The following is a 19279-nucleotide window of genomic DNA, read 5'->3' on the forward strand; positions in this document are numbered from 1 at the left end:
GTGAGGCAATGTGTTGTACCTTTCAATCTCTCATTGATTTAATTATTTTTATCCTAAAAGCCAAAGCAAAAACAAAGAAACTTATTTTGTTTTGTTACTGATCAAAAGAAGCTGGACACATTCTGATGTAGCACTCCAGGAGTCAACAGCTAGAATTGCCGTTGTCTGCCATCGGTGTGGGAATTTGGGAGATTGCTGATGTGTGAAGAGTTTTTTGAGGAAGTGTAGTCTGCAGACACGGACTCACACATCATCCCCTGTCCAGTCTTTGTAATGGAGCAAGCCACCATGCAGAGGGAACATGAAGGCCAAAGCTGCCATTCATCCATGCTGGCCAGAGGCCCAGAAGGGAAGGAGGAACACCGATAAAAGGTTGCTTGAATTTGTGTCCCTTTCTTTCTTTCTATTCTCCCTATGAGGGAAAAGAAACAAAACTGTATGTCATCACTTGGTGCTGTGTTTTTTTTCCTTTGGGGTAAAAGTTCTGAAAAAAATCATACCTTTCACGGAGAGATGCACTTCAGTATTGTGCTCTGACCAAACCTGTTTCCAAATCATTTTTCTTTCCCCACTCTAACCTTCATCTTATCTATCTGTTCCTGTCCTTTACTCACCTTCATTTCCCCATCCTTGAATGACTTCAACATGTTCTGCCACTCGCACTGTCCTTTTTCCACAGAGCCGTTTCTATTATATCTTATTACACATGCTACAAAAAAGGAAGGAAGGAAGGAAGGAAGGAAGGAAGGAAAGAAAGAAGGGAAGTAGGAAGATTCATGCATGACAGGTCTTAATTCTTTTTTGTCTTTAAACTTTCTGTTCCACACATGTCCCTAATGTTATATTCGTTTTTTTCTTGTGGGGCTGCTGCCAGCTTTTATTCCTGGTCACGTAAAAACGCTGCTGCTTAATGTGCCGTACAGCTGGGCACATTTATTCTCATATATTACCTCTGACCTCTGAAGGGAAATCTTAATTACAGGAGTGTGATCTTTTGACCGTGTGTCTTAGTTTTTTTCTTTTTTTTTTTTTTTTGACAGTGCCAGCAGTCTATTGCAGATAGAGTGCCTCTGTTATCACACCTGGCTAAAATATAAAATTGAAGGATTATACTAAACCCTAGCTGGGTGACTGTTCTTGTCACCTCTGTCACATGGATTTCAGCATGCCTCTGACTTCTTCTTGAGCAAGAAAATAGTTTTATTCAGTGTATAAATAACATTTACTGAGTACTGTTTAGTGCATTCAGCCCATACAGTAAATTTATGTAGAGATTTATCTGCTGTGTTTCAATGTTGGTGGCATTGTCTTGTCTGGTTTGCTATTATACCTGGGCTGTGAGAGAAATAGATGGATTAAGAATGAATGAAATGAAAATCTAGACAGAGAGAAAAAGAGAAAGTGGTAGATTAAGGAGAACTGGTAATGACAGACTGTGTGGAGGAAGCAAGGCTTCTTGAGCACAAGGAAAACAGGCGGAGATACTGTAGCAATGAGGCATTATTGAAACTGAACAGTCTTGCAAAAGTACTTACATTACTTGAACTTTTTTTTTTTTTTTTACATTTTGTAGCAGTACAGAAACCTAAAGACATTTTGTTGGAATTTTAGCTGATAAACCAACCCAAAGTACTGCTTAAAATTATGTGGAAGAGCATAAAAACAGTTCTGGCATAGGTTTGCATGCTGCCCCACCCTCTCAGATAGTACAAAATAAAATCCAGTTCAACCACTTGCCATCAAAAGAACCTAATTAGCAAAGAGTCAGTGTGTGTGCAACTTCATATCATTAGGAAAGGATTTGAGAAGGTCTCAGAGATTTGTTAGAAAACATCAGTGAATAAACAGGATCACAGAGACTTTACAGAAAGTTGTGCAGGTCTTTAAAGCAGGGTTAACTTATAAAATATATGCCAAGCTTTAAAGACCTCACTGTGGAAGAGTTGCACAAACTCTTTTCAGAAAGAAAGAAGTCTCAGATGATCACAGGCTACCACAAGCTGTAATGGAATAATTTAGATTAAACTATGCTTGTAAAAATGACATGAAAAATATGTGATGCTTTATTAGAACATTCAAAGATGCTTTACAATTAAATCAGTCACACTGATGATGGCAAGCTATTAGATTGGCAAGTTACATTCATATTTATGTTATTTTAAAACCATGCATCATTTTCCTTAAACCTCCCAATTATGCAATCGTTTTATGTTGTTGTTTGCACATATTTGATGAAAATGAGAAAATAAAGATTTCTTTATCAGTCTTTTGATAATCATACATCTGCATTTTCACGCTTTCAGTATAGTTTGTGCATGATTTATGCCCCGTCTTCCTGACAGGACATAAAAAAATCTAAACAACATTGCAGTTGTTTTTGCTATAAAATGTTTTACATTTTTCATTTTGCAGAGTGCTTTCAATATAGAGAAACTCCACATTTCACCAGGGATTTTTTTTTTTACATTGAACAATTGCTACTGGCATATTTTTTTATTATTATTATTTGTGGATTACACTTGTCTTAATTTGCAATATGCGATGCACATGAACAGTTGGAGGATTATTAAGTCTGATAATCCAGTGCCAGACAAAGAAAACACTGCAGATTCTATACAAGAGATTAATCATGTTGTAGCATTTAGTGGCCACTATGCATTTTAAAAAGCTTATTTCTGACGGTGTTCAGCTGCTAGCTTTAAAAAAATATCTGGAACCGCTCTGTCTGGTTCTAACAGTTGGTTTGTGGCTGGATATGGCTATCCTTTAGTATTTGGCTGTGTCTAGATGATGTTATAATTTGTACCTGCAGGGCTTTGTGTACTGACCATTACATCACCAAATTTAACATGCACAGTCATTGTGCACACACAATTGCTGCTTACGGTTGTTGTTTGCACCCATTAAAAGCTAATTTGCACAGCTATAATTGTGACAACCGGAGCACAGACGTGGTCACAATCACTGTGCCATCCAACAACTTCATTACAGCAGTCATAAGCAGAACCAAATCTGGTGGTGTAGATGAAATTTGTTATTTTAATTTTTTTTTAGTTAAAATTAAATGAAAAGCTCAAGGGAATGGCTCTTCAGCAAGCTCAACTATAGAATAACTATTTTCTAATACCCCACACCGATAATGAAAAAACACAATGTCAATTGGAAGTTATAGTTTATTATTTTCTGCCTTCTTGAAGATTTAGAATGGTTTGACCCTTTTAATGGCACAATAAATATTAACTACTTGCCTCAGATTTGGGACAGAAACTTCCTCAGAGTATTGGTCCTGGACAGATCCTGGTTAGATATATCAGTTGCTGAACAATGGAGGAAAATATCCAGCTGCAGAATGAGATTGATGAGATTACAAATTTATAAAATAAACTAAGTCACAATGCATTTATGTCGTTACACAGCAGCTACACTATTTGCAATAGGATTAATAGGCAACTTTGATCTGTGTTGATGAAGCTTGCCTAAGAAAATCAAACCCTCAACATATTGAAAATGTTGTGTTCAGCTGCTTTTCAACAAACTACGGTACATAGTAAATGGCCTTTACTTGTTTCATGCCTTATCTAGAGCAGAGGACTCAAAAGTGCTTCACTGAGTCACTCATACATTCATGCACTCGTTCATGATGGTGGAAAACTCTACGTACATTGCAGCCACACAGACACAATCACCATTCTGCCTTCTGACAAACACCGGCATTAATTTAATGAACATGATCTAGGTTAGCTTCTGTCTCATGACTTCAGTGTCAACAGGCAGATTTAGTTTTTTTTTTTTTTTTTTCTTTTTTTGGAATAATATTATAAAAGACACCAAATATTGTATAAATTTCAAAAATACTTTTTTGATCTTTAGAATAAGATCAGATATAAGCTTGTGTCAGACTAACGGTGAATAATGAAGAAGAAAGAAGTTCTGAGATAAGGTTATTTTTTCTCCCTTCTGCAGACAAAAGTTTATTTATTCTCATGTGTATTTAGCACATTGAATGTTTATTTATAGACAAATAGGGCATTTTTTTATGTAGCAGAAAATTACACTTATTTTTTTCTTGATAATTAATAAATTTAACTTGGAAATAAAACTATGTTATAGTTTGAACAGACACTTCCTATAGTTATTCATCTTTTTGTGCACATACACAACCGCTTTGCTTTGTGTACAAAAACAGACTGCACAAAGTCAAATCAAGCATATCAACTTCATTACCAACCATGGCTTTCTTTTCTTCTATTTCACTTCACATGGGTCTTTTCCCTTCCACTTCTAAAGGCAAATTTGGGTTTCTATAACAAGACATTGGATAAAATCTCTCTTCAGGTGCAGTCTCTGAGAAAATTCACGCCCGTTTGAAATAGAATTTATCAACAGATATTTATCTATATAAATACAGTCTGTGGTATTTCACCCAGTTCATCATTGTGTATACACACACATATCTCATGTGTTCACATGTTGGTTGCTCAGATTTGGTCTGAATGGTGCAGACATCAGCGAGTAGTACATCTTGTGTTTTTGACTCTTGACTGGGTTCAAGATGTTCCCAAACAAATGAACTGAAGGGACCTTTTTGTTTCTTAAATGCTGCCACTCCTGTTCTTCTTCCCGTAGTATTTTCATGTATGCTGACTCTTCAAAGCACAACCACCCTTCTAAGCATCCAAGTTCAGGCAGTGAAAGAGGCGGAAGGATGCATCAGTCAGCAGTCAAACATAATTGCAAAGCGGAGTATGGCTGACTAATTAAAAATAGAATGCTCTCATACAAAGTGAGTGCTTTAAACTTGACAAGCTTAATCTTATTTCAGATAAAGATGAGAAGCAGTTCTTGAGTTGTCTGGTCGTATCATGAGAGTCAGCTAATAAATAGTGCAAGGTGGACTGACCGATAATACAAACTGAATGCACACAATGTAAACACTATGATGTTACCCATTGTTCCTGTCGTTTTGCTACCTCCCTCTCTGCTCAAGACATGTAGATTTTTCAGTCATGGTTCATAAAAGAAAATGCTCTATAATTATCCCTTTCTCCTATCAGCAGTTTGGACCTATCGAACCCACAAAACGTAACACTTTAAGTGTTTCACGTTATACAGAAAATTTGAAACTGGAATTTTCATTTTTGACATTTATTGGTTAAGAAGAAGTTTAACAGTACATTCACCACATCCCGCAAGTTCCCATGAACAACTCTTCAAGATCATTATCCAATTATGTCTGAGTGTCTGAAATAGAGGTTCTACATATTAAAGAACATTGATTTTCTACTATTTTTCCATATTAAAAATTAATACCTTTAACTTATTGTAATGAGTTTACACATTGCCTGTAATTTAAGATTCTAAACGCAGTAATAGTAACACTAATAACTTTTGTTTAACCAAGTTTGTCTCACTGCGTTCAAATATCACTTTTACCAGAGATACCTGAACAAGAATGGCAGCATAAAAAACCCCCAAACATTCAGTTACAACACACGGTTACAAAATAAAATATATTCAGATATACTTGAGTAAAGTAAGTTTAACCTCTGATTGCAAACTGTTCCATGAGGTTGTAGCAGAAAAGCTAAAAGATTTCTCCCTTTTTTCTGCTCTGAAGTGAGGAACACTAAAAGTTTTAATCAGGAGAGGCCATTGGCCTTGTTTGAAGTTTAAAGAAGATTAAATATATGATGCTGTCCACTTGAGACTTGCTCAGTAAATCAAAACATAACAATACCCAAGCAGATGCACTCGGCCATTTTACTTTATGATACAAAAGACAGTGATGAGTTGGGGCTCTATAATTTGTGATAAACCTCAAAGCGCCATGATGTGCACAATCCAGCATGTGAAGATGTCCTGGAAATGTGTTGCTCATGTCCTCCCTTCAACTGTCCGACTGTTTCACTCCTAATGAACAACTGAATTTATCATAAAGTACATTTTGAAGCTGTAGATGTCTTACTGTAGTAGCTTGTTCCTGGTCTTTAGCAAAGTAAAACAATAAAATAAAACTAAACTAAAACACACTAAATTGCCATTAGCTTGTAATAAACCCTGTATTTATGGGTAAATCTATGGTGAGGAGAACAGCACCTCTATCTCGGTGTATTTGAACAGCCATGAGCCCCTGCAGTCTGTCAGATCAGATAACCGGCTGTTTCACATAAACCACTGTGATCCTTTTGTCAGTTTTTGCTGCGCTGCTGGTAATATCCAATAAGCAGGCAAATATACACAAGATTTACTATGATGAGGGAGGTTTTAAGATGCTGTAGCAAAAGATTATGTTGTTGCACCATGAAGTAGAAGGACAATTTTGGAGGTTCTAAACTCTGCTGGAGGATAAGGAAATCAGTGATGAGTTTACAATCCTTACTTTTGTGAAAAGCAAATCTTAAGAGAATAGAGGGAATTTTGTTTTACAAATTGTGACTTTTTAAATTAATTGCACAAAATTAGCAGAAACAATTTCCCTCTTCAAAATAAATGAAGCATGTTAATTGTTTGCCATGAATTCATTTATTGTTTCTGTCTTTCAAATTACAGTTCATTGACCTGACTGTCAATGAACCTAAGGTGGAACACGAGTTCACAGTCTGCTCACTGTATTTTTATTTTATTTTTTTCAGTAAACATCAACTGTGACCACTAATTGGTCTTTCTGCAGCAAACACCAGATGCAGAGTTCAACATATGCAGACAGAATTTTCTGCAAGAAGACCTATGAAATTAGTTGAAATTGCAAGTTAATGATCAGTTAATTGGTGCTTTAAGCAAGTTTAGAACAAATCTTAATAAGGAAAGACATTTCTATTTGTTCAGTGAGCATCATGTCTCTGTAGCCATAATTTTGTCATTATGTTTAATTTTAATATAGACCTGAATGCCCTTATTGCTTCAGCTAGTGTAATGTAATACTCTGACCTAATTTAGGACATTTTTATGAGACTAAACTAAATATTTTACATCTGACACTTTTTACCATCAAGCAGTTTGTCTTAACAGACATTTGTGAAGCACCCTGAAAAATCAGGAACAAGTTGCCAGGGCAGAAACTGATACAAAAGATAAACAAACACCATTTTCTGAGAAAGTGGTGTCTTTGTTTCATTTTTTAAGTATACTTATTGAAATCATGAAGAAACCACCCCATGCTTTAAATATGTGTGAATGCTTTTATTGAAAAATAAAAAAAATTGGATGATATTTAAGTGAAGGTTCAGTTCCTATTTTGTATGATTAATTTCATTACTTGTGTCAATCCCTTTTCACTCAGTTCATCTCACCTGGTATTGAGGGCCAGTGTGGGAATTAATCAAACCTATGATAGTAGGATCCAGTAAGGTATAATCTCCCTGATTTACTCCTCATTGAGCTCACAAGACCTTTTCTCAAATCTAAATGAGATCACCCTCCTTACAGTATGTGCAGTGATACACTGAAGCTCATCTCATGAACATAAGGCTGTATTATATTTCAGGGCAAGCACTATTTGTCTGCATCAAGTGCCTTCTTTTCATTAGTTCTGACTCTGAACCTAGAAATGCTTCCCTCTCTGGGCAGTGCAGTGATCATCATTTCTCATGTATCTAATGCATCTCATTTTCTTTTACAGAAATATAACAGTAAAAAAAGTTAAACACACCAACACATGTCTTGTATTGCAAAGAAAGATCAAAAGTTATTATTGGCTCATATCATACCTTTAAAGCATCCGTGTCTTCAAATTACTGAAAGCGATGTCAAAGTAATCGTAAGCAGATATGAACATTTCATTTAAGCTTTGAGGGCATAAGAAGTAATTGTAAGATTGCTGAAATGGAAATTGGGAATACTGTGATTGAGAATACTGCACACTGTTGATCATGTTTTTGATCATGCACCTTGCTGGAGTAAGCACACTCTCGATTTACACCTGGCTATAAATATTCATGCTTCACCACAGTGTGTTACAGGATTGATGCCTGAGATAAATTAGAAACAAACTGCTGACGGTCTCCAAGCTGTTTCTAGTCACAATCTGAGCCTTTAAACATAAAACCTGTGATTAAAAGCTGACCTAGAAGAAGGTCTCAAAACAAATGCTGTAAAATATTTTCCCCAAAATATGCTTAAAGAAATGTTTTGGTTAAAATAGATTCAAAAAGTTGAAAGAAATGGAAACTCCAAGAAGAAATGTCAATTGTTCCTGTTTTCACAATACGGTACAAACTGGTTCAAGTGTTATCTGTCAGAGGGAAGATAGAACACTGTATGAAAAATTAAGGGAAAGCTGACATAAGTGAACGTAACAGAAATAGTCCCATTTTTATAGTGCTTTTCTTGTCTTGCTGGGCACTCAAAGTGCTTTTGCACTACAAGGCTCTTGCACTCATACAGACAGAGCATCTTTGTCTATTTTTTATGGGCTACACAATGTCAGTTTTTCTTTCATATATACAATTGTAAGTCAATGAATTTATCAAAGTGAGATTCATTGTGTTGCTGAAGACCTATTTGGCAGCAAAAATAAGACTGAACAATATTCTGACTGATATATAATTTGTATTCCTTTTCATACACTCCTAAAAAACCAAATAAAACGGTATTATTATCTACCCTTCCCACCCAACCTTGTGAATTATTTCCTTTTACAAATCATTAACTCACCCCTGGTTATGTGCCTGACTCAGACTCAATTCAATAATCCCCTAAATAAAAAAAGCTGAGTTGATCCAGACATGTCAAACTTGCTCTTCCCTTTTTATCTAAAAACCTGGATTGTACTATTACCACGCAATTCAAATCACAACTTACGAAATGTCTGAACTCGAACAATCCAGGTTTTGTTTACAAAGCAACACTGAAATAGCTCCCCTTAAAATTACAATTTAGATTCTTATGTCTTCTAACTCTGAATCATCTGCCTCGATGTTATTACACTCATCTAAATCAACAATTCAACCTTCTCATTGGCTTCTCTTTCCGCCATTGTGCTTCCCAAGATTCTGTGCTTAACCTTCGACTTTAATAAGGAAAATTGACTACATCTTTCTACATTTCATTGGCTACTACAGACTCCATTTCCATTGTTATACTGTTGACACCTACTGTACGTCTATCGTTTGCAAAATCTCTCAACTGGTCTTTACAACTGTTTTCTTTGACTCAAATACAGTAAATCTTCCAAGTTAATAGACCAAAATCTTGCTCCATATCTTCTCACAACTTCTGCCTCTTCTGCAGCAACCCCTTATGGACAGCAAAATCAGAACAAAGATCTTATGAGGCAGATACTACGCCATTTCCAAACTGTACTCCACTCCTTTGCTTACAATCATTAACTTTCAACCTCCTACGTCTTCCTCTCAACACTAATCTAAACTTAGGGAGCCAGAACCTTCTCCAATTGCAGTGCCTTCACTCTGAAACTTTCTTCCACAATTTACCAGGGACTGCAAAAAATATCACTTCTCAAAACTCATATTTCAAAAAGTCTGGTAAGTACAAATATCCAGATGGTTGAATCTGCAAACTAGAGAAAAGAAAAAAAACATGAGAAATACATATTTAAGACTAGCATTTTCAACTAAATTTTGTGATAACTAGTTAAGGCTATGAATGTGAGAGAGATCCTCCAAGCCCTCATATTTTAAATCTGCTGTGAATGATTTGGCCACCTCATCACTAGTGTACACTAGTCCTTCTCTGTGTGTTACATACAGCTAAGGCATGGATCGATGCTGCACCCTGTAATCTCGACGTATTAGCAGCTTGTGAGGTTTGTCTGAATTAGGTAGCTCCTTTAAATGCTGCAGGCGACATCACCTTGAAAGACTACAGTACAGCAGTGGACGTGCTTGTTTCATAACAGTCAAGCACACACCCTTTGCACAAACAAAATATAACAGCAAATGAAATCAGAAAGAGCAGATAGATGCAGAGAGCCATTATTCTGCAAGCAGGCCCAGATATGCCAGGAATACAGGCACAGAATCAAATTAACTCTGGATTTGATTTGTCTGATAGACCTAGAGGTTTCCTCTTGGATGCATTTAATGTCGCAGTGATTTTGCTGTTTGACATCGTGCAGCTGATAACAGAGGTTTTGATGTCTGTCAGGTCAGACCTTTTGGGCTTTCTTTAACTAGTTGCTAAGCAGGGTTTTGTAGAAATCTAAATAAAGTGTTCTCATTTAAAATACTTTAAAACATATTTGAAGCTATAAGCTTTATTTTTCTGTAAAATCAGTTCAACTGTAGAGCAACATGTCGTGATCAGTGTTTATGAGTTTCGCTGTTTTGTTGTACATCACTATTAGCCTTTTAAAAACCAGTACCAATGACACTATTTGTGTCATACAGATGGTCTGGGCTCTTGGCTGTTGAGAAACAATTGCCTCCTGGAGGAGTGGACTGTGTTGAAATTTTACATTTCATTCAATTGTTAACATTTGCCCGTGATGTATGTAAAGCACCAATTCTATGCTAAGAATATGAACAGAAATTGCCTGCGCTGTAAACAGTCATCCTTCACTGCAAAGAGAGAAGTACCGGTCCAAACAAGGCCACTGTTAATGTTAATTCAAAATTTGGAAGTGTAGCCAAAACGTACTGAACAACTTTGTTCACTTCCTCCGCTGCCATTGCTAAAACTACAGGTAGAATACAACTCTGAAACAGCACATAAAATCAACGCCATTGTTCACAACTTCTTCTGTTCGCTGATTGGCCCAGAAAAAAAGTCTATTGGAGACAATACAAGTCAAGGGGAGAAAGCAAAGACTGTGCTGTTAGCAAATGTTTTTTTCCAGCAGAGTTGCACAGAAAGGCAATGGCCAGGCAACATCACTATTTAATAAAGGTAAAATGTAGCTTTCCAAAAATAAGCTTCTAGGTGCACATGCCTAAGATGACTTGACGTAGAGTTTTTGTAGATAATGTTTTAAATCTCCAACTATTTTTTCAGCAAAACTGAGGCTTCAAGTGTTACTTCCTCTGAAAATGATCACCAGGGAGACAGAGTTATAATACATATAGTACTTCCAGGTAGCCTCGCTATGCATATAATGCAGTTATGCCTTCACCAACTTTCCTATCAACACCAGAAGGTAGAAGTGGTTAAAAAAATCTCATTATTCTGAAGTTAGACTGAGGGAAGGGTTTGGGCAAGCTGAAGGAGTTTTGCCTATACCTACTTACTTGTGCAGGGCAATAGGGGGACTCAGACCTGTAACCTATAAATGGAATCTCCAGTTGCTGTTGGGCAAAAGGCAGTGTACTGGACTAGTTGCCAGTCCTTCAACACATGGGAGACACATAGGACTGACACACTCATAACTAAGAGAATTTTAGAGAAACCAACCGAAAGTAACATGATTTTGAACTGTACATGGAGAGAACCCAGTCACTAGTACATCTCAACCAATCACAACCAATAATTTTTCTATGCACTTCGCCAGTGCACAACATAATGGCCACCAAAGGCAAGAGCAGTGATAGCACAGTCTGCTTTTTCATTTAAGTTAATAAAATATAGCTTTATTTGGAGATTTTTCTGATAATTAGTCCCAATCAGGAAAAATGCTTGAGAGGACTAGCATAGACAACTAACAAACTGCCTACATAAAATGGGATTTATAAGCACATAGTCTGCAAGTAATTCTCAGAAGTGGTGATTGACAACTTGTGACACAAACTATTAGAAACACAAAACTTCTGGCAGCTTTCAGCTGTTCCATTAGTGACTGTCACAAGAATAATGCTTATTAGGGAGACATGCAAAAATAATCTAAGTCTCACCTTTCTACACATAATCAATCTCTGTTTTGTCAAAACATTTCTAGTATGCCATCTTTGATGCCATTCAAACTCTGTAAGTTGATCTGTGGTTAGACATATCACTTAAAAATGCTGTTTTCCCAAAAAAGTAACTTCATTTGATTAAAGTGAAAATACTCAGATTCAGCAATGAATTGTTCTCTTGTTTGTGTGCCTCATTTGGCAAAAAAGAAAGCAATGAAATGATCAACTTTTTATAAGCAGTCTTCCTTAGGACTTTGTTCAAGCTTCTGTATTTAATGACATCTTCTTGACAGAAAAACAATCCTTCCTCAGATTTTCAGGATGGTACCATTAGAGATGTCATCAACCATAAATGGAGGTGACTTTCCATTTTCAAATGTGTATTATGAAAGTATCTTTACTTCAGAAAAGTTGGATAGGTCAATTGTGATTGAATTTAAACTATTAAATTAGTTTAAAATGTTTAAGTTTCTTGCCTTCCAATTTTGAAGATGTATCCCTTTAAACATTTATACAGCTGTCTGAGCATAGATTTGAGAGAACATGTATAATGTTCTATGAAACTTCAGTACACTTTCCCTTTTCTATTTTTTTTTTTTTTTACATTTTGAACTTGTTCTCCATTAACCATTCCCTCAGCACTCTGTGGCCTTCATAGTGTTTGGCATGTATGTCATTTAATGCTGACAACCTGCCCAGAGCAAATCAGCCAAATGCAACAAGACAGATGAGACGTGCCCCTTTTGCACATCATTTAGCAAAAGTCATTCGACAGCACCGATAAGGCCTGCCGGTGAATGACCAGAATGAATAGTTAACAGTGGCTTCAACCTCATTACAAGGACAAACTGCATACAGTAGAGCCTTGATAAGTCTGGCATGCCCCTCCCCCCTTTTGCTGTTCTCTGTTTGAATATGAAAGGGAATAACGCTTAATGCTTTTTCCTTCGTGGATGGTGGCTTGTATGGGACAGCGACCCGTGAAATTAATATTTTTGTGAGATGAGATTTGAGTCACTAATACACACACACACACACGCAGACACACCCCCACACACGCGCGCAAGGAACGCCTAATTTTCTAGCCGACTGAAAAACCTCCTAACACAGGAGAGCAGAGATAGGTATGGGATGTGTAGAGCTTTGAGAATGACAATACATAAGCAAAATGCAGAATAAGGATGGAAAAAGTAAATTGTAATATGAGGTGCTGGACCTACTTCTCAAAAGTTGATAAAAATAATCCAACATCAACGAATATTTTTTCAAGCAATGACCAGTTCCACATGACTCTCTTAAAAAAATTAATCATAATAATAATATTTTAAAATACAGTACATGTCATGGCAGTATAATATGAGACAGATAATCTGTGAAAAAAATTAGCTCCTCTGCCTCCTCTTCTCTCTGGTCCTACTTCCATTTGCATCTTCAAAGTGGGCGACACAACAGAACATACATGGCAGTGGATAGAATGAACCATCTGTTTATGCATCTGTCATTGGTTTTAAATTAAACCAATAAAGGGTTGCCAGCAAAACCATTTGGTAAGTCCAAGTTTCATTGAAGTTGTAGAGACAGATATTTTTATTTTACGGATGTTGTAGAAAGACAGCTTAAACAAGAATTTATCTTCTATGGCAGTCAAAGCCCAAACTAATTCCAACTTTAGTTTGGAATTATACATAACTGAAAGCTTGAAAAGATAGAGCCTTACTTTGCCATCGGTCTGAGCAAACAGCTGTCCTGTATGGTAAATTTAAGTATTTTTTAATTAAGAATTCTTAGGAAGAAGCTGAAATCATCCTACGATATTTTTTTAGAGATGGAGAGATGTTCTGATCTTTTTTTTTTAAATTTATTTATTGATGTTTTACTTTATGTATCAGGATGTTTTCTTAGATTAAACCAGGGAAACTCAGATGAAGGAAAGCGGATTTTCTATGACATGCTGAGCCATATTAGTGCTTCATTCAGGCTGCAAAAGAACCAGACTTTTGTAAGATAACTTAAAGGCAGTGAGCCCTGTAAAGCAAAGTGGGTCTGTCTGATCCAATTTAGCTTTCAATCTCTGTCAGTTTTAGAATTGTTTCTTTTGTCTTCTTATAAATTAGTAAAATCCATTTAAAACCACATATGGTTTCTCACGTACATGGCATGTAATCTGTTCTTGTAATATAAATAATCAATGATTGCTCAGAAAAAAAAATATTTTGAATGCTGTTCTTGTATGTTATTATTAAGAAAAAAACAACTGCTAATCTTAAGGTCAAAACATAAATTTTGAGCAGCGCATGTTTGTTTTTTGTAAGAAGAAAAAGTAAGCAAAGTGCCATGAAAATAAAAATTCTACATGTGTCAATCTGGTAAGCCATCTGATCTAAGATGAGCTATAGTCTTGTCAAGAGCCCTGACAGCCCGTTTCTTTCATTGTCTTCCCTTGCTGTCTTCAATTTTTCTCATCTCATTGACGCTGGAAACAATATCAGCATTATATATGCACCAAACTTTCTGCTGAAGGACAATGAATTTTTCCTGCAGGCTCATAAATTACCACTTCACCTGGTTGTGCACTGTAAGAATGCCGGATGCTTAGCCAGCCAGCTTCATTTCTCAAGGCTACAGATTTGGATTGACAGCCTGTCTGTCCTGTATGCCACTGTTTGTCACCGAAGCTTTTGGGTTGCCGGGAAAAGGCTCTGCCAAGTGACCTTGAGCCCTGCTGAGGCCGAAGGACTCCAGCTAAAAGCCTGTTCCCCTGTTACAGCAGGCAATAGATGTTTCAGCCAAATACTCTATAAGAGGGATTGATCGCGAGCTAAATGTGCCACGTTGTTGAAGTGTATTCAAACAAGTATTCTTTGATTCTGCATAATATTTCAGCATCATATTCATACTCCTTCAAGCACATGATTTGATCACGTAGAGAAACGGGTCAGAAGTTTTCATATAGTTTTCAATGGCATAAGTTTGAATTTAACCCTTTCATGCATAGTGGTCACTACAGTGGACAGCTATCTAAAAGCCATTTTCTTGTGCTTCCTGTGGATTTTTATGTTATAAATGCACACAGACCACTGAAGTGGACACTAATGCATCATAAAATATACCATCAACTACTGGCCATCAGCTGCAAATGCAAGAAATTATTTTTGTTAAATACAATATGGCCGACAGACAAAAAAGCATGAGAACAGACCCAGTCCCTCCTTCTACTGTAGACGACTCTTGCAAGTAAAAATAATATTGTGACATCAGATAACCCCTAAGGAACAATACTACTGATGTATTTTTCAAATAACAACTTTGTAATTGGACAAAATTACAATTGATCACATAAAAAAAAAATATATATATTTTTACAAAAAAAATGTTCCTACCTTTTTTTTATGCCTTAAGAAAAAATTTTTTTAAAATGGAAAAAAAATTCTGACACAAAGGATCATAATTCATGCATGAAAGGGTTAATTTGGAGCTTTTAATTATGCACTTGACTTTTTTTTTTTCCCCAGAGTATGGTTATGATTCAAAATTCAGATTCCAATTATTTTAAAAATAAGATTTGAAAATTAAATGTGAATGTTTCTCTTCTTTATGCAGGGTCACATATAGGCTCAAATATATACATACAACCCCAACGACTTATACTTTAAAGTCCTTCGACAAGTTGCCGAGCAACCAGGGAGTTTTATAGAGATATGGAAGATCCTAGCATAAATCTGGAAGCATGTTTAATCACTCTTCTTATTAGAATTACGGTAGTAGGAATCATATGCATTGTTCAGTTTGCTGCCATTTGCCTTGATTTTAGCTAATTTTCTGAAGGGAAAGCCCTCAGTCTTCCTAAAGACTGAGGGCTTCCTAAAAACATCAAAATACCTTTTGATGTGTTTAACATCATTTTCATAGACCACCCGACTGGGTTCAGTTTCAGCCATTTTGCCCCACTGATGGGAATTTGTTATAATGTTCAGAAACAACTCAAGAACCACAAACATTAAAGCCTATCATATACTGCATGCTATTGGACAGTAAGTGTCAGAGTACAGTGATGTCAACATCTTTGAGGGTGTCAACTATGAAAGAAGCATTGCTAAAAAAATAATCAGCACCTTCAACAAAGGACTGAAATTCATAGCTGCTAGATAAGACAAGCTTAATCCTTTAAGGAGAGTTTTCTGGCAAATTTAGAAATGTTAAGCTGCTTTTTCACCATACCAGCAACAATGCTTGGACAAGTCCAGGCATTCAAACCTATCAGTCTCTACCACCTGTCAAGCATTTCCATGTTAGCATCATGCCATTGGACTACTGTACTTACCTGACAGTGATACCTACACATTGCATAAAGTGGGTGGAAAAAAGGAAGTTGAGACTACATTCGAGTTCTTCAATTTCCAATTGGAAAATGACCCCCAAAAATCCAGTTAATCTTCTGGAATAACTCTACTTGAACCACATGGAAGATTTGTGAAATATGTTTAAAAGGAAACCAATAAATGAACTCTTCCAGTTCTCCCTCTTTCTAAGAGACGTTTATCTGAATATCAGTGGCTAATAATACATTTTGAGTTCCTGTTGTTAAAATTTGTAGAAAAAGCCTAAAAGTTTATGACATTTAAGTTCATGATATGTGTAAAAGAAAAAAAACCTTACAACTGTCACTATCTAATTTTAATGTTAGTCACTTCATTTTTTAACTGTTTTGGCCTGAAATACATTAAAAAAAAATAGAAACCGTGTTTGGATTGTGTCAAGCATTAAGAACTGAGAGCACAAGAAAGAGAACAAAGAATAATAATAAAAAAAACATTGTCAGTGGTGGTAGACCTGTCAAAATGGTGAATATGTTTTTGGAAATTGCTCCTAACATGTTATCAGCTGAGTAGTACTTTCAACAACCATTTCCTGGCAAGGAAAGGAAAAGATATTGCATGTCATGGAAAAGAAAACTACAATAGTGGCATGAGAAAAAATAAGCCTCTCGCTATCTTGGTCTATTCATCTCCTCTGTTTGTCCTCCTATTGTCTCCATTAGTCTTCATTTGTTCGGGGAGAAGCTCAATAAAGCGGAAATACGAGGATCCAGACTCCAGTCCCACATTTTTGCTCCCGCCGAGCTCGTGGAACCAGCAGCAGTAAATGCCTGTTTTTCTAGTCTCTCTCCTCTCTTCTCTCTCTCTTCCCCTCTCTCCTCATTCTGCTGCACGCTGCTCAGCTCTGCTGCAGTGGATGGTCCTCACGGTGCGCTCGCAACTCGTCTGAGTGGAGGAAGGAGACCTGAGAATCTCTCCTTTACTTCCCCAAAAGGCAGTATTTCCCTTTTAGGCAATCATCTTTCCACCATCCACATGCCTGTAATCAGAATGCCTGGATGAATGTGGTGGTTGCAGTCATAGAATAGATGAGAGAAGAAGACTTTTCCATGTATGATCTTCTGCTATCTGCGGAGAACCGAGAACCCCTGCGCTCATAGATGCTTCCTGGTTGCAGAATAGGTGTAAGGTAAGTTCTAAAGCTTGAAGTTGTTATTTTAATGCAGAGTGCCAGTTTCACCCTTTTTTTAAAGGGTCAATATGTTCTAATGAGGACGTATTTGTTGAAGTTGAGTGCAAACAAGTTTAGAATAAGGTGTGGGTAGCATCTGACATGAATGCATTCGTAGTGTATCTTTGGGGGTCTGCAATGCTGAGCTTTTTGTCAGTGTGTTGAGCTTCTATCACATGCCAAAGACCTCTGCAATAAATCCTTTTCGACTGCACCAAATTAAAATTGTTAACTCTTTCACTCATCTGTGCTTATGTGTTTGGACACGGTTTACATGTTCCACACATTTTCATTGGTGATCCAACTGAATTAGGCAGCAATGAATGATATATCCGAAAGATGCAGGAAAGAACTAGGCTTTTTTTATTATTATTCCAGGGGAAACCCTGCAGCGGTACCTCACACTTAGAGTAATTCACGAGAGATGAGCTGTGAGGTTGTGTGACAGCTGTGTGCATCGAGGGCACCACTCTATGCGTGTGCTTGCGTGTGTGCGTGTGTGAGGGGGTGCGCAGTGTTAGTGTGGGCGTTTGCATGCGTCTCATGAAAAGTGGAATAGGTGAACTCTTGCGTGGGCAGCCTTTGCACTGTTTTGTGAATGAAGTGCTTTTAGTCTGCACTCAAGGAGAAATTGGCATGTTTACGTTTCTGTGCGTGTTTTCCCTTTTAACATATCAACTGTCGCTCATCTGTTGTCTCAATTTGTGAGCACACACGTCAGCAGCATATACCCTCTTCTGGGAAATACCCGGGAGCAGCACAGTGCCAGCTCTATCAGGTCCTGGCTGGCGTTTTATTGGAAATGGTCACTCTCCCAACCCAGGTTCCACGCTTTCCCAGGCTGCTTGGTGAAGCAAAGAGGCGCTGCAGTCAGTCAGAGGAGATGTTTGAACATTCATGTTCACTGCTGCACTGCAGGCAGACTCTCTCCCTCCAAATCTGCAAAGGGGCCAAGCTTTCCTTTGGCACAGACAGAAGAGGGTTGATTTGAGAGGCTCTTCATTGTTAGTTCACACTTGTAATCCAAAGCAACTTCCACAATTCTGTTGGGTGTATTTGCAGGTGATGGGGTACTCATCATTTTGGAATTAGCTGTTGTATACATGAGCAATTGCTTGGCTAATGCCACATTTATGCAAATGCCTCAATATACACAATGTGTCTATGTGAGGAAGGGAACCCCAACTAGTTACTGTGGATCTCATTATTCAAGATGGCCAGAATTTTAATTGGCTATTTCTCATTTAAAAATTTGTCAATCAAAAACTCTCTGCATTCATCAAAAAACAATCTGACCTGCTGAAATACTAAATCTCTGAATAAGTAGACTGAAATTAGTCCTTTATGACTCAAAAAAGGAAACAAAATTGAACAACCGGTGAATAAAAAGTTTCATAAACAGTGTATCTGATAGAAATGGACATATACAAGGAACAGCCATGTTTGAAATCTTCTTGGATTATGATGAATCTAGGATGTTTCCAATTTGTATTTTTTAATCCCTCAAATTGTATTAAGTTTTCAAAAACCTTTCAGCTTACAAACAATATAAACAACTTCAACTTGATTCCAGCAGATTTTGATAAGAGTTCTAAGAGAATCACCAGAAATCATTTAAGCTGCATGGTCCCAGTAGTGTTAGGGTGGTTGTCCATATGTGAATGTTTTTGACAGAATATTGGCTCAGTAGAAAATTACAACATAATGACAATGAAAGCAACCATATGGTCACCACCAGCTTCACTGCCACAGGCTCCCACATATGTAACAGCACTCTGAAATGTTAGATATTCGTATTCTGTAGCTTCATGTATTCCCAAAACACCCAAGCATTTACATCGATTTATGTAGAGGGAAACAATTGACTACTACCAATCGAGAGGCTTTGCTTGTAGTCAGTGTTGACTTAGAATTCATGCCTTAACCAATTAATAAATAGCATTTTA

The 19279-nt window shown here is 36.9% G+C and overlaps 1 protein-coding gene across 6 annotated transcripts in view; it reads left to right on the plus strand.

Moving 5' to 3' along the window:
* Positions 1-19279, plus strand: part of dlgap2a (discs, large (Drosophila) homolog-associated protein 2a) — a 183204-nt gene that overhangs the window by 35617 nt on the left and 128308 nt on the right. Inside the window, exon 1 of one of the 6 annotated variants that reach the window (XM_032547863.1) lies at positions 16930-17291. The exons of the other annotated variants lie outside the window; for them this stretch is intronic. The gene's annotated coding sequence lies outside the window, so the exon portion shown is untranslated. Of the gene's footprint in view, positions 1-16929; positions 17292-19279 lie in introns of those variants that run through there. 6 annotated transcript variants of the gene reach the window in all.

The sequence above is a fragment of the Xiphophorus hellerii genome, chromosome 19 (genome assembly GCF_003331165.1).
Source record: "Xiphophorus hellerii strain 12219 chromosome 19, Xiphophorus_hellerii-4.1, whole genome shotgun sequence".
NCBI classification, from domain to species: Eukaryota; Metazoa; Chordata; class Actinopteri; order Cyprinodontiformes; family Poeciliidae; genus Xiphophorus; species Xiphophorus hellerii.